This window comes from Pseudonaja textilis, chromosome 2, assembly GCF_049901715.1.
Source record: "Pseudonaja textilis isolate UNSWEBS1 chromosome 2, rPseTex1.2, whole genome shotgun sequence".
Lineage (NCBI taxonomy): Eukaryota > Metazoa > Chordata > Lepidosauria > Squamata > Elapidae > Pseudonaja > Pseudonaja textilis.
The window spans coordinates 169,972,460-169,985,208 of record NC_141991.1 but is presented as its reverse complement, the minus strand read 5'-3'; positions in this window follow the sequence as shown (position 1 = coordinate 169,985,208).

The following is a 12,749-nucleotide window of genomic DNA, read 5'->3' as shown; positions in this document are numbered from 1 at the left end:
AAATCCAGAGAACAGATGCAATCCTATAATAACTTGGATCCAAGTCTCCAAGGCTAAAACCAGCATTCCAAATTGCAGCTTTTCAAGCAAAATATGCTATAAAGCAGGAGTGTCAAACTCAATTTCACTGAGGGCCGCATCAGGGCTGTGTTTGACCTTGGAGGAGGCGTAAGGGTATGGCTAGGGTAAATGTGGCTGGGGTGGGCTTGGCCAACTTGACACCACTCATTGAGGCTCTGTTTCCGGCTGCAACAGCCTCCTGAAGCCATCTACCAGCGAAAACAAAGCCTGGGGAAGCTGTGTGTAGCCCTTTGCCAGCAAAAAATGGAGCTTAAGGAGGCCACGTGTGTCTCGCCTGGGCTCTGTTTTTGGCTATGATGGTATCCTGGTAGCCACCTGCCAGCAAAAATGGACCTTGGGCAGGCCTCCCTGGGCTCCATTTTCTCTGGTAGAGGCACCGCGGGGCAATCCTTCACTGTTTCCAGGCTGGCCCCTTGGGCCAGATCTAAGCACTCCACGGGTTGGATCCGGCTCCTGGGCCTTGACTTTGACACCCCTGCTGTAAAGGATCACAATAGCTTGGTGATAACTCTTAGCCAGAAGGGAATTAACAGTAAGAAAGACTATACAGTATAGAGAGAAAGACAAACAATCAAATGTTGGTTCGCCTAATTTTTTATTTAAGAGTTTAAAAAAAAACATGTATAAGGATATTTTCATGAAGATTGATGTGAAAATTTTTTTCATGCATATCCTTGTACCTTTCAAGCAATTTTCCCTACTAATGAGCACACCTTTAGATGTGTGTGGCTATGTCAGTATATGTATGTGTATTTCTTTTAATTGCAATTTGCAATGAGGAGGATGTAATTTTCTAGTTTCATGTCAGTTTGGGAAATTAGCAGATGGTGAATTTGCATGGAAATTTGAAGGAAATAGTTTTTAAAAAATTCATACTTAATTACAGCTCCTCCTCATGATTTTCCTAAACCATCCCCCATAAGAGTAGTGTCTAAGCAGTATTTTATTTGTCTTTCTGTAGGATGGGGCTGGATGGTTTCAAAATTTGATAAGTAAATAAATAATCCTCTTGCCATTTCTTTTATTAGCCTTAACTTGTAACATTTGTATACGCACATTTCTTTGCTACAGATGGAATATTTTTCATATTTTTCTTCCAAATTTCATCATCTTAGATAAATTATTTTTCAGCAACAATAAAATTCACTTCAGGGCATCTAAAGTATCATGACTTTCTTTCTTTCTTTCTTTCTTTCTTTCTTTCTTTCTTTCTTTCTTTCTTTCTTTCTTTCTTTCTTTCTTTCTTTCTTCCTTCCTTCCTTCCTTCCTTCCTTCCTTCCTTCCTTCCTTCCTTCCTTCCTTCCTCAATTCACAGAATTGTTATAACTGTTGCAAAGAGAAAAAAATAGTTTAAAAGCAGCTCTTATTTCTTCAAAGCAAATAGACAAAAAAAATCAGTCTATTGCATTTTAAATTTCAGGGCTTTTCCACCTTGACGTTCTCTTTTTGAACTTTTCATTAAATTACTATTTTCATATCTCTGGAGAAAAGATCTGCTAAGCTACATTGACATCTTTTGGCAAGTGCTGTCTTCAGAAGTATGTACTTGTCAAAATATGTGATGAATTCAAATGGCCTCAGCAGAAGGAAATGTCATTCGTTTTTCATCATGACAAATTATATCTCTGCATGTAATGCATACAGATAAGAATGTATCCCCCTCCCCAAAATCTTTAAAACAAATTTAATTTAAAATAAAAATTGGACTGCTATAGAATCTTACTTTTATAACCAAGGAGAAACTTCACACTTTATTCCATTTCCTTGGTCAGAATTTCCTGCTCTTTCTCTTAGGTAAGATTATTTTTGAATCCAGAGGCATTGTTCACTTTCTTTATTTGTGTATTTCTAACTTGCTCTTCTAATAAAATAATAGCGAAGTGCTTACAATAAAAATGCAATAGAATAAAACACAGCCATAAAACAGCATATTATTAATGGCAATGTTAAAAGCAAATTAGTAAATCTTCCTAAGGAAACAGTATTAGAACTTCATAAAGAACCTAATAAAAAGATAGCTGATTAAAAGCTGCCCCCCGCCAGTTTAAATTATCATCATTTATAGAATAGAGAAAAGGAATTTTGACACATTTTCATTAGGCTGTATTTCTGCTGCTATGACTTCAATTGATTTTTGTCTCTTGTTCCCATTGATTTGATCTGTAAATGTTTATAGGTTGGTCACTTTTGCTTAAAAAAATAAACTCATGATGATTAAAACAAATTCAGAATTAGTATAATGAAGCATAACATGATTAAATACGCCTCCTGAAAATTTAAAATCACTTTATTTGAATCTTGAATCTACTGAAATGATGTTCCCAGATACTTTAAAATTGTGTCGCATTAAATAAAAATAATATAGTACATTATTACATAATCTGCACAGGACAGAAAACAAGTGTCATTGGAGCTTCATTGGTAGGAGATCATATCTGCCCTGAAACAGACCAGAGTATGCCCATTGAAAGACCCATAGATATTAATTACATTCTATCAGTATTTCCAATGGCATTTTCTGGTAATATTCTCAAGTGATTTGAATTCACTGAAATGACCTCTCTTTTTTCCTGAAAACTCTAGGACTAAGCATATAATGCATGGCAATCAAAAAGTATTTTCCCACTTTTGAAAGCAATGGAGAAAGTGAGGTGAAGCCAATGTCATACTATAGAAATTTCTGGGGAAAAAAACAGCTCTCCACTTCTATTGTAATTGTCATAAGCTTCCAAGAGTCATGGAATTGCTGTGTCACCTATCACTTTATTCTCTGCTGCATTTATTTACTATTTCCCTGTAGATTTAAAGCAACTCTTGCAAATATCCTAGGCAACTCTATTAGTCACAAAAGCTTTGTTGGTCGTCATCATCATCATCATCATTGTTGTCATTGTTGTCATCTTATCTTATAATAATATAAAAGAGTTACCCAGAGCTTTCAAGGAATCAAAGCTTGACCTTCCCAAAATTCAGTTATGACCTTCTAAATAACACTATTAGGTACAATGTAGTAGATCTAAACTATCAGAAAACTCAGCAAAATAAACAGCAATCATCAACTTTGTCCCTTGTCTAGAAACCATCTATCTCTTTTTTGAGAAAAGGGGAATACCAACTGTCGGATTCTTGTACTGCTACCCACAGATAGACTTGCTTCCCTAAGGGACAGCTGAGGTTATTGCGAAGATAAATGATACAATAGGCAGTATAGATTGAAACTAGTACCCTAATATTGTATATATGCCATCAACACAAAGGGAAGGGAAGAGAAATTTCCCTACAAGAGGTTTCTTTTAAGATGTGACCAAGAATTCTAAGAATGTTATATTTGTGATAATGTCTTTACAATTCTATATATATCAAATAATCTAATCAATTCCATACCACTTTTTCACCAAGACATGTTTAATTATTGGGTGCTTATGATGATTCACATTTTATTTGAATATCATGACACAGTGCATATGACATATTCAGAATTCCATATTACAAATCCTACAATTCGGTGTAAACTCTAGAATAAATTTAAATGAATGCTCTGCATAATAATATCTTTTGACAAAGGCATCATGGACTCAACCATTCTGAGAAATTCACGTTACTGCTATCTACTGTATGAATATTTTACTAGGCATGAAGGTTTTTCCTGAAAGATTTATAGCAATACTAGAACTCAAAATCTCATCTGTGTCTAAACTGGTGTTTTGTTTTTATTCTGCGTGGACTTGACTGACTTTGTTTATTTAATAAATTGTTGATAAACAAAAGCACAACTTAACACAAGATGCTTAACCCATCCAAGCAATCACAATTAAACAGTTGCCCCAAAATGTTAGCATTGTCTCTGAATGAAGTACAGTGCTAGGAATTAAAAGTATCTATGTGGCATAGGTAATCTCCCTGACTGGCACTTGAATTGATTCCTGTTGCAAGAAGAAATTGATTATGGGAAAATTGATTTTCTACAACTACCATTCTACTTTGGTAACTTATAGATTGAACTGTTGGTAAAAGGATTACGTCTCTGACTGTCAGCAGATTATTGTAACTAAATATAAATAATGTACTCATCAGTATTGCATAGGAGAGGGTCAAAGACAAGGGTCCAGAATATATATAGATAATACACTACTAAGAAAAGTACAACATAACAAGACGTTAGCCAGGGGCCCTGATGTATGACAAAACCAATTTCTTATTTGTGTTGAAAGTTTGGTAATTGCCTCTATGATTTTTTCCAGCTCTAATGCCTACTATTGTGTGTGTGTGTGTGTGTCTGTATGTGTGTTATTATTTTTAATATATTAATATATATTTTTAATAGCCAAAGTGAGATGGACAACCATGTGAATTGATTGTGTAAGTGAATGAATGGATGCTTATCTACAAACACTTCACTTTAACTAAGAAAATAACAATTCTTATTTTCTTGTACAAAGTATCTTTAAAGATTATGTTGTTTTTATGTAAATTTTTCTATTTATAAAATTAATACCAGTATTCATGTATGATTCTATTTTTTTCTATCATGCCTTTTGTCATCAAATACAAGAGTATGTAAGTCAACATTTAAAAAGAAAGGTAAAGTCTACCTTAAACCAATGATAATTAATATACTTTATTCAGATCTTTAATATGCAATTCTCTATACATTTAGCCAGTACTAAAGCAACATAACAATAAGATATACTTCTCAGTAGATTTTTATAAAATTGTACTGTAATATGTCTCAAAATTGTACATTGGATGGAAAAGCCATTTTGATATGAGTATTCCTAACTATATCACTTGAATAGATGAAATAAGTAAGTAAATGTTTTCTAATACATGATAATTTGTCAGTGGTTTTTTTCTTTGATACACTAAAATTTATGATATTCATGCAATGATGAAATTGCTTGCTATTAAAATTCTTAAAGGAGATCAGAAAGTATACAGAAACAAAATGTTAATCATATCTATAAAGTTTAGTTAGTAGAATGGAATTTCATCTGTTTCTATATAACATCCTTATGAAAATATAGAAATTTGGAGGGAAATGCCATCTATCTGGGTTTTTAAAAAAAACTCAATTCAGTACAGATGAATAAGCAAAGAAAATTATATAACTAAAACAGAATAACTAAAGCATTGAAAAAGACACTGTGTTTTTTAAAGACCAATATGGCAAATGAAAAGTTAAGACAAATAGATCTTCATATGGGGCAGAGATATTTATAGATAACAAAAAAAAAAAGTGTTCAGGAACAATTACTACAAGATGAGAGACAGCTCAATCCTGAGAAAGAGGCATGTTATGTCCACCTTATGTCTGGTGTAATCTTGGGTCAGTGGTGGGATTCAAATTTTTTTACTACTGGTTTTGTGGGTGTGGCTTGGTGGGTGTGGCTTGGCTTGGTGGGTATAGCAGGGGAAGGATACTGCAAAATCTCCATTCCCACCCCACCCCACTAACCTGATTTCCAGCTCCGTTCTCAGAAGGCAGAGAATAGATGGGGGTGGGGACAGTCAGAGATGGTATTTGCCGGTTCTCTGAACTACTCAAAAGTTCTGCTACTGGGTCTCCAGAACTGGTCAGAACCTGCTGAATACCATTTTTGACTCTGTTGTTACATCCTCAAACCTCTACTCCTTTACCCTTAAACTATTCACTATTGACCTCACCCCATTCCTAAGAGGTCTGTAAGGGCTGTGCATAAGTGTACAATTGTGTCTACCATCCCTGTCCTATTGTTTCTATTTATTCATACCTATTTCCTGTATTCACACTCATGTTTATTCTTATACCTATTATCTTGCAAGTGATTGACAAATCAAATAATAAATAAATAATTGTTTAGGTCTTTTCTTATTGATCCAATATTTTGATAATAAATTATAATGCTGTATGCATTCCATTATTGATTCTAAGGAGCTCTTTAGGTGGATAAATGTACATACTTAATCACCTGTTTTAATTTGTTTTTAAATGTGATAATCTGACTCCTCACATTTTATTTTCTTGTGGTATATACTTTTCCAATGGTTTTAATGCTAATAGAAATAAAGGAGGAAAAAGAGGGCAACTTTGTTATGTTCCTTCATTATAGTACATTTTTTAATTAAAAAAGTCAATTTCAAATATCAGTTGCTTTTTTCTTTTTTTGTAGATAGACTCATGTAAAAATGTTTACCTACAATTAATTTTTTTTCAAAATCATAAATATAAAAGGCCATTTCAAGGGCTTTCTGTGCAACTAGGAAAATTATGGGCATTTTCTTACTTTTCTAATTTATATTACTAGTAGCATTCAAAGTTTATCTGATGTGTGTGTGTTTGTGTGTGTCTTTGAGATAAAGTTGACTCTTGGTGATTGCCTAGACAAGTCCCTGCTGTATTCTTGGCAGGATTGGGGAAGTAGTTTGCCATTGCCTCCTTCTTAGGACTGAGAAAGAATGACTGGTCCAAAGTCACCCAGCTGGTTTTGTGCCTAAATTGGAACTAGAACTCACAGTCTTCTGATTTCTAGCCTTAACTACTACACGAGGTGGCTTTCTTATCTAATAATATCTATCATATATCTCTTTTGGAAAAAAAATCCATTCTGATTATCACTACAGTTAAAATCCATTTTTGCTAGTAAAAATCCATAATCTATATTTAGTAGCAAAATAAATCTGTATAACTTTAGATGGGTCATATCACTCCCTCTCGATCAATAAAAAAACAACATACAGCTTTCTTTCAAAAAGAATAAAGTACTTGATACTGTTGAGTCTTATCCATTGCCTGAAGTAATGATTTAATCAGAATTTCCTGGAACGACTTACAATATATAGCAGAATATCTATCTGTTCTAGAAATTTTTCATATTACTTCTTTTGTTTCCTTTTTTCAATAATTGGTTTATTAAACTTTTTCTTTTGCCATTGTATGAATTTTGTAAGCTGTATTGCATCTAGATATACTTCAGTCTGTTCTGGATTTAATATTTCTTTGCTACATAATATGTAGTAACTGATTTTTTATCTCCTTCATTGAAAAATATGTTTGTTACTATCCCAAACAGAAATCGTAATTCCTTTCTCTTGTTCCTTTCATAGTTGATAAGCTGATTTATTGGTTTATTGCTTTTTACAAGGTTTTTTTTTTTTTTTGGGAAAGCTCATCTTCTTAAAAATTAATTTACTTTTATTACATTCAGTTGATTAAATATTATTTCAATCTTTTTTTTTCTAAATCTGGAGTGGATTCTGCTGTCTGTTACTCTTCAGTTCATTCATCAGTATATTGGCTTGGTTTTGTATGTATCACTTCAAAATTTTATATTGTCCACCACATTTTTAAAAACTAGGCTCCTATCAAAGCCAAGATTTAAAAAATGTTTTTATGCTGATGTCATTTGCAAGGGCATGGTTACCTGTTAAAGGACAGTTTAGTAATCCAAATTTGATAGTTTAGTTTAGTTTATTGATTAGCATGCAGGCCACATGAAAATACAGAGTTCCAAACACAAATTATTAACAAAATTCTATAAAAACAATTTAAAATGAAATTGGAGTAAAATACAATAATTTGATATACAGATAAGTAAAATTTCAGTATCACTTACTATATAATGGATGTATCTGCAATGGAGCCCAGAGGTAGAAGACTGACTCACATAAGTCAATTTTACTCAAGTATAGGGGTGACAGACAGTAAATGTTGCCCATTATTAAACGAATGACCCACTGGGAACCCCATAGTAAAACAGCATACCTTGTGTGCGGCCAGAATCCAAAAACAACATTTAATATGACACAGTACTTGAGTAAAATGATTCTGCTGAAATCAGCATATGTGGGACTGATTGGGGTAGATTGTAGGGGTGATACTGAAATTTTACTTATCTGTATATCAAATTATTGTATTTTACTCCAATTTCATTTTAAATTGTTTTTATAGAATTTTGTTAATAATTTGTGTTTGGAACTCTGTATTATATAGTATAGAATCTTCCATATCTGACCATTGTATCAAGCTGTTCAAACCTTGCTCGCATAAATATCTCCCTGTGATGTTTTTATAGTATTTTCTAGTGATAACTGTCTCTGCACAAATATTCCATTCCTCCTCAATATCTTCCCTAAATAAAACTTTAGAGAATCTGCTCTAATGCTTTGATTATGTCATGCCACATGCAGTCATTAATAGCCTGCTAAATCAAAACTATTGCAGCAGTTGGCACCTACCACAGTGCATCTATAAAGAAGACCCATTACTTAGGTACATAATTTGAGTTTATTACAACCTTATTGCTTAGCTGTCAGAAAAGCGATGTGCCAAAGAAATATTTAACAAGGAAGGTGCATGCAAGCGTAGATAGGGATGCAAAGAAACAAGCTGACATGGTTGTAAACTTATGGTAACCATTATGCCTTGACGCTGAAGGTAATTTTGACAGGTTACCTTATGGTTTATTGCGCCATAGCTAATGACAGAACATTGTGCTGATGTCATGAGTGTCATACTTCATAAAACAATGAATGATTAGTATTTCAAAACATTTCTATGACAGGGAATTGATAAAGTGATTTATTGCAGACTTAACTATGGTAGAACTTCTTCCAATTCAAAATTTCAATCAGTGAAAAAAAATCTGGCGTAACATTTTTTTCCTCCATAGGACTGAATAGCAAATATTTTCTTTATATGGTAGAAAGTATGTTTGTCCTCAAAAGCTGGAGATACCAGCTTGATCACCAGTAGCAATTAAAGCGGTTACTTGCCTACTAGCACAATTAAAAAGTGGCAAGGCACCAGAAATGAATATGATTCTATCTGAGCAAACATTAAATGGTGGGTCCCAGGATTAGCTACTTTATTCACTCCTATTAGTAAGAATCCCAGAGGACCTAGGGAGTTACTATGTTTGTACCTTTATATCAAAAAGGGACAGAAATAATCTAGTTAAATGCAAATCATTACATACAACTTCTATTTATTAAATTAAATTTGTGGGTCACAGAAGAGAAACTTCTCTGATCTTGAACAAGCAGATTTTCAAGCAGGCATATCAATATCAATCACTGGCTGGTGCTAAAATTTATTGCCAGTAAATGTATCGTCTCTACAAACAAATCTCTATGTAGCATTGGCTTTTGAGCAGCTTTTGATTCAGATTCAAGGAATAGGCTATGTGCATTCCTTCATAAATAATCACCTTCTGGTATACGAGAAAATAGTCCAAAGAGTAAGATCAATCAACAAGGGAAGCTCTCTAAATATATCAAGATATCCAGATGTGCGAATATTATTATTAGCCTCATTGTTATTCAATATTTATATGCATTCCATATTTAAAACATTTCATTCCACAGAAATCCATGCCTCTAATTAGCTGATGGAAAAATCCCAGTATTAGTTTATTGGGACATGCCTTGAAAACTCTGGCAAGTTATGGTGAAGATGAGTAATTAGCTGTAATAATGACATAATAGGCAACTCAAACTGTTTATTACTACTATTATTACTGATCAAGTGTAAAGACACTTGGCAATTAAACTATGAGGAAAAAAATAATACATCTGAACTCTCACTTGAATTCCTAAAGCACATGGGGTTATGAGGATGCTGTGAGTATAGTTAAATCAAGATCAGTCAGTATAATATATTTTATATTTCATATTATAAAACATTTTAAAAAATTACTTTTTGGCCTGTTTACTCTTAGGCCTGCTTTCTCATACAGCCTATAGATTAGGTGATTATTTATGAAGGAATATATTAAAATATAAAATAATCTCACGAATGAGGGCAAATATACATGTCCCAGCATAATGTTGAAGGATCCAATCTAGGTTGGTCACCAGGACTCATGGTATAGCTCATCGTCATGGAATTTCTCTCTAGAAGATGGCCAGAGAGAAGTTCCCTGAAGATGGGCTCTAGCATGAGTCTGAAAGCTCCAATAAATTGTCTTCTGGGTGCAATTCAAGGTGGTAGTGATCACCTTTAAAGCCCTTCATAGCATGGGTCCAGGTTACTTGAGGGACTGTCTCACTGGGCCAATCCGGCCCGTACCACTTTTGCCAGCAGATGGGACATGCTGCAGGTCCCGTGAGCCCAAGTATTTCAGCTGGCAGGGTTCTCTATTGTTGCTCCTGCCCTTTGGAACGTTTTGCCCCACCCCACCTCCATGTGAGGTTGACCCCAAGCTCCTATTTTTTCATAAGGGCCCAAAGAAGTGGCTGTGCCAGTCAGCTTGGAGCTCCAGTGAGGAATTAGCACAATGGAGTTGGTTGACTGAATAATATCAGATCCCACCTCCCAACCCCACTCCACCCCCTCCTTTCTCATGTATCTTTGGCTGTAAGGTTTGATTTTAACATTTTATGTTTTAACTAAGATGTAATTGTAAGCGGCCCAGAGCTATCCTATGGTAAAATGGGCGGCCAATAAATTTTATAAATAAGCAAATGGTTCCCATGATATTATAGCTCAGATGACAAGTTTTTGCTCTGTTATCCAAAATCTTAATAAGTAAGATTTATAGACAGTAGGTAACAGTTGATTTGAATAGCTAAAGTGTTTAAATAATTATTGTACTTGTGGCATAGCTTATTTCAACTTTCTTAATTCTTTTACAATGATCCTACTTTTTGTAGGATTTAGATGAACTTTACAATATTATATGTTCTTTGCTACCTACCAATGTTAGTATGTTCTATTTATGTATTATACTGTTCAAAATAATATGAATTGAAATTCAGTACTATTTCACTGACTTAAATAAATATTATGATTAAAGTTACGCTAGAACAGGTTAAGGTTTATTCTCTGTTTGTGAAATTGTCTATTAAAATCTTAAAAAGCTACCATAACAATCCAGTTAAAAAAAGAGGGGGGATATATAACAAAGTTTTATATTCATTGGTGGTTGTCTATGCATGCATAAACTACATTGATCTATTTTCAGAAATTATGGGAACCTGAAGAAACTTTTCCAGTCCCAAGAGCTGAGAATCTGTCGAAGTCTTTTTTGATTAATGAAATTACTAAATGACCTGGCCCAGATGCTACGACTGATCTGATATGTCCTCTGCATTGATGAGGCCACAGACCCATTGCTTTTTTGAGGAATTGAGGGCAGTAAAGTTTCTAAGCAGATAATTAAAGAGAAGGTAGAAGAAAATCTCCATCAGAATGTAAGTGAACATGAGGCACAAATCATTTTAGGGCTCTTTCTGAGGCAGTGAACAAATGGAAGATCTGTCATGCCAAAATGAACTCCTGTTCATCAGTAGGCAGAAATAGTGGTGCAAATCTGTTCTGGATGAAGTAGCATATCTTAAGGAAGCTCTTCCGGAAAGTCAAGTGATCAATACTTCTTTATCTGAAGAACTATATGACTATAATTAATTTATGCTCTAATTAACTCTTGTATAGATTATTGTAAAGCAAGCATACTGCAGAGGTCTTATCTTGAACATGTTTGGAAACCACAACTTGGGTAATAGTTTAGAACAGGGGTCTTCAAACCTGACAGCTTTAAGACTTGTGGACTTCAACTCCCATAATTCCTCCTCCAGTCATGTTAGCTCAGGAATTCTGGGAGTTGAAGTCCACAACTCTTAAGCTTGCCAAGTTTGAAGACCCTTGGTTTAGAACCACAAAATCTTAAGCACTTTGTGTACATATTACCTTCTTTCACATGGATTTGGTGGAAATTGTCATTAGAATCTTTAATGTACAGGTAGTCCTTGAGTTACAACAATTTTCTTAGTGACTGTTCAAAGTAATAATGGCACTGAAAGAAGTGACATGACTATTTTTCACACTTAGGACTGTTACATCCCCATGATCACATGATCAAAATTGAGATGCTTGGCAAGTGACTCATATTTATGATGATTGTGGTGTCCTGGGCTCTTGTGATAATCTTTTGTGATCATCTAACAAGTGAAGTCAATGGGGAAGCCAGATTCACTTAACAACTGCGTTATTAACTTAACAACTGCAATGATTCACTTAAAAACTGTGACAAGAATATGGGTCGTAAAATGGGATAAAACTTAACAAATGTCTCACTTAGCAACAGAAAATTTAGGCTCAATGGTGGTCAAAGACTATCTTTATACTACTCAACCTTGCAAAGTCAGATGGGTAAATACGTGATTCCCCCCCCGCATCCAATTTGTGAACTTTCTTGGAAAGTTTGCTCCTTTCTTACTCTATTTCAGTTTTACTTGGTTTTATGGAGAATTCTATTTAAAAAAATGTATATTAATATTTTTATGTATCTCATTTTGGTTGACTGGTAGGCAGTGGATAAAGTCTGTAATATCGCAATCACTAATAGATAACATTACCTTGGTTTCCTTGATTTGATAACTTGTAATACATTCCAGAATTTATTGTCCGTCTTATCACTTTTTGGTAAAGATAAGCGACCCAGGAATTTTCTGTATCAAGCCCATGATAATCCTAGCATTTAAATGTAACCTATAACACAAACCAATGCATATTATTTGCTATATGAATGATGATCTTACATTCTAAGAAAAAAATACCTCAACTATTGCCTTCAGTTCTGTTCCCAGTACCATACTCAAACATATGAAGCCACAGGTATTATAGCAGTGGAACTAAGCAAAATATTATTTACACATATATTTTTGCCTTTCCTACCTGATCTTCTACAGAT